At 37.1% G+C, this 4,306-nt stretch overlaps 1 pseudogene; it reads right to left on the reverse strand.

Moving 5' to 3' along the window:
* Window positions 1-1,527: 1,527 nt before the first annotated feature.
* Window positions 1,528-3,503, reverse strand: LOC113765925 (annotated as a pseudogene).
* Between the last annotated feature and the right edge of the window lie 803 nt (window positions 3,504-4,306).

Consider the following 4,306-nt stretch of genomic DNA (forward strand, 5'->3'; position numbering starts at 1 on the left):
CCACTAAAAAATGACTAAGTAAACACACGATTAAGTCTGAAAGAGACATTTTCAGCATTGAGCTTCTTTCTTTTAATCAGTCTTATCCATCTTTGCTGCGTACAGTGTGTTTTGTCCGTCGGGTGAATTGCATGGGATAACGGGCCTCATAAGTTAAAAAATTGTTCAGTTCAAACTGGTTCGTGTAATTAATACTATATTTAATATAAATTCGTACAATTTTGGTATAGTTTTGAAATTTATATAAATTTAATTATATAAGTTGACAAATTCAAATTTATGCATAATTTATACGATTTTACAGCCAAGAAATGTAAGAATTATATCAAATGGTTTGAACTGGACAACGCCCAATTTGTGAGGCCCGTGATCCACATCAAAAGGACAACTTTCAAGGTTCATCACTTCTAAGTGTTAGATGTTAATCTGATTATGTTTTGACCTTTTGAAGTTGGTCAACTTTCTGATACATATGAAGTGGAAAAGCAGATAAGTCTCAACTCGGTGAGGAGTGAGAAAACAAATTTATATTCTTTTTTGGGGAACCCAATGAGAAATTAGATAATCTGATACCATATTAGAAGTTCTTAATGTACTACCTAAAATGAGTTTTATTTGAATGGTTATATCATGAAGTTTGTGACTGATAGCATCCAACCAGAGAACAGAAATAAACGGAGCTCTTAAACAAACCGGGCTGTTCGCAACTGTGGCTCGACTTGGTTCATATGAGCTCGAGTTCTGCTTGTTCATTTAAATAAATGAATTGAGTTTGAGCACAAAATTAGGCTAGTTCAATAAATGATTTGAGCTCAGCTTCGACTTCCAAACAGTTTGTTTAAGCTCCTTACATATTTGTTGGTCTTGATTGTTTAAAATTCGTGGTGTAAAAAGCATTTGGGCACATTCCTATATTGACGATTTTTTTTAGGTTGATTAAATTGGTTAAAATTATTGAGATAAATTTTATATAAAATTTTCATGCTCCTTTTTCAAGCTCAAGCCTGGTGAAGCTCAATTTGTTTGTGTTAAGCGAGTCAAGCTAGAGGAATTTAGGATTTTCTTAATGAGTCGAATTCAAACACAATCCTAGTGAGTTAGATAACTAAGATGAGCTTGAGTTAGGCTTGTTTATTTAATAGGCCAAACTTGAATGCTAAATATTCAACTTATCTCTAACTCATTTAGTCATTTATAGCTCTAGAAATAAACAGATCAAAATTGAAGACTTCTCAAATAAGTAGTTTAGAAGTAGACACAAAAGAAATGCGCCTCTTGAGCAGTAGTGTGGGTGCAAGTGCAACCCCACATCAGGATGCAACATTTGAAATCAGTTGCTTTAACTATTAGTCAAGCGTAGTACATATTAGAAGCTGATCAAAAGAAAAACATGCAGTAAAGTAAAACAGTCATAAAGCCAAATGTATAGAATATGGCCACAAACTCATAATTTTCTCATAACAATGCATTCATTAAGGTACTTTTGCGCCATTTTCTCATGGGGACTTCTACACGATCAACCCTCTTTTATGCTGCTGCTTCCATAGCAATAACCTCGCCGGCCTCAAGTTTCTTTCTAACAGCTTTGGGCTTGTTCTCTACGACTCCATTGCTAACCTCAGGCACTGAATTATGCTCGGAGAAGATAATGGTTAATGATCCAAGGGGTGACTAGGAGAATAGGATGGACTCACCAGGTTGGAAGGATTCATTCTTGAAAATGTCAATGAACTTAATAGCTTTATCCTCTGCATCACCATGACTTCCAGTTGATTTCATTTCAGGTAAGCAGTGCAATTTTCAGCGACCTTCTTTGAGAATTCCTGACCAGTCAAAGGCTGGAGTAGGTTCAACCTCGTGAACTTCTCGGATGGGCCTAAAAATAGCAAAGAACAAAATAGTTGCAATCAATTTCGCGGCCTCTTAGATTGAGAAGGAGAAGGTATTGCATGCTCCATGTGCATCATTTAAGATGCCATTTGATGCATTAGTATCAATCACTAACCACCAAGTAATAAATGTGGAAGACAAGGTATAACTCGCTACCATTATTTAGTGATCAATAATTGACAATAATATGTCATGTAATCGTGCCAAATTGTGCATATGGAGCATCCAATATTTTTTTCTCATTAAGGATGCTGTTTTGTCACTTCGTGCTAGGGGCGCAGCCACACGGTTCTGAGGGCGTGCAATTGTGCCACTCAACTTTCAAATTTTCATAATTTTTTAAATTTATTTGACGTCTGAACCCCTTACATTTTGTAAGATTTCTTATCCGCCCTTATAAAAATCTAAAAGTCTTCCACCATTCAATTTCACAAGTCGAAAGTATCACTTCAATGAGGATTTCAAGATTCTAAGATAATCATATTCTATGGAGGTCACATTTCTGGAGGTGGTGGGAAGGTATCTTACAGGCAAGGAAAAGACCAAGAGGGGAAGATCACATCACATTAACAGCAAACATCATCTGGCAAATTTGGAAAGCAAGAAATGATCAACAGTTTGAAGGGAAGTATAGAGATCACATGTCCATATTAGAAAATGCAAAAAATGAATGGCTGGAATATCAAGAGGTGCAGACGGAAAATGAGGCAAAGCACAGAACAAGAACGAGTCACCAACTGCACAACCACCAATGGAGGCCACCAGAAGCAGGTGTAGTGCGAATCAATGCTGATGCTGCTGTTCCTATTAAAGTAGCAGGAACGGGGCTGGGATTGATAGCGAGAGATAGGCATGGGAAACTGATAGAAGCAAGAGGCAATATAGCAGAAGTGGAGCTGAAATAGAAGAGGCAGATGCAATCCGACAAGGATTGATAATGGCCAAGGAAGCTGGATGGCGAAAAGTAGAGATGCAATCGGATTGCAAAGCTGCCATTGAAAAACTCCACAACCAAGGCAGGGAGGAAACACCAATTGGCACTATAATAGAAGATATAAAACAATTGAGTGGCCTGTTCCAGTACTGTACTTTTTGTTTGGTGTATAGAAATGGAAATAGATGTGCTCATCAGATGGAACAATTTGCAAATAACTTGTTTCCAATGTATTATGGAAACAAAGTTTCCCTCTGTGGCTCAAAGAGAGTATACAGGAGGACAATAGGACAAATGTCCACTTTTGTAATTAACATCTTGTATTATCAAGGTTAATATATATATAAAGAGATTACCGTTTGGAAACAAAAAATATTAAGCTTCCTTTGTAAACCAGTACTAGAAGTTGAGCCATGTATAGAAAGCATGCACAAAAGTATCGGGTAAAAGTTCTTTTTACCTGTGACGATGTCTCTAAAGAACTCAATGGATTCATTCAGCTCCTAGGCAGTTTTGCCCTTCCACTTGACGGTGAGTACCGGAATGGCGGTCTCCTCTCGAATCCTCTATATCCTGCCCCTCCAAGGAACAAGGTTCCATTCGAGCCAGGAGGCTTGACAAATGAAAGGAACACATGGTCCTCGACCCGAACTTCACTAACTGAGGGTGATTGAGCCATTAGTACCAGTCCAGTCAGAACACCTCTTACTGGGTTTTCGCCCGCTACCTTTCAAAATTTGTGAAGGATGATAACTCAGAGTCTTTTTTATGAAACTTCAAGGTGTTCATTTATAGAGGGAAACCTTGGAGGTTTTTTAGAATTTTCAGAAAGAGTTCGAGACTTTGGAAGTTATTTTTGTCTGGATGATGAAAAATGATCGGCTGGAGGAGATGAATGAGACGAGAGATTAAAGGCATTAACGCCGAATTTGGATGCCAATATACGACCAATACTCAAAACTGCCCACTTTGCATTCTGCCCATGATTTGTTCTTTTAGCTTAACGGGCAATGGGAGTATGGGATCTTCAAACTGTCTATTTTCTCAGCGCAAAAACTTATTTTTTGAGGTCCAAATGATCATAGTTTTTGAATGAGAATGTTAAGGGAATTTATGATTTCTGCTCGTAGCATATAGGACTTAATAGTTTGCTGAACAAAGGAACTGGAATAATTTCAGGCAAAAATACAGTTAAATGTTTATTTTTGCAAGCGATGGATGTGTAGTGTATCAAGTTTTTCTTGAATTGCACCAATTTGCGAGTGCAGGAGAAGAGTTATAAATTGATCTAGTTCTTTTTAGAAATGTAATTTAATATGCTTTTTTCTCCATTCACACTTTGACTTCAGAGTCTAATGTTATAGATGGTATGACTACTAAAGTGAAAGATTAATTTGTCCAACATACATTTGGCAATGATTTTCTAGACAACTTGAAATTAGACAACTTGAAAGCAATAAGGTTTTGGATTCAACTATTATC

The sequence above is a fragment of the Coffea eugenioides genome, chromosome 3 (genome assembly GCF_003713205.1).
Source record: "Coffea eugenioides isolate CCC68of chromosome 3, Ceug_1.0, whole genome shotgun sequence".
NCBI classification, from domain to species: domain Eukaryota; kingdom Viridiplantae; phylum Streptophyta; class Magnoliopsida; order Gentianales; family Rubiaceae; genus Coffea; species Coffea eugenioides.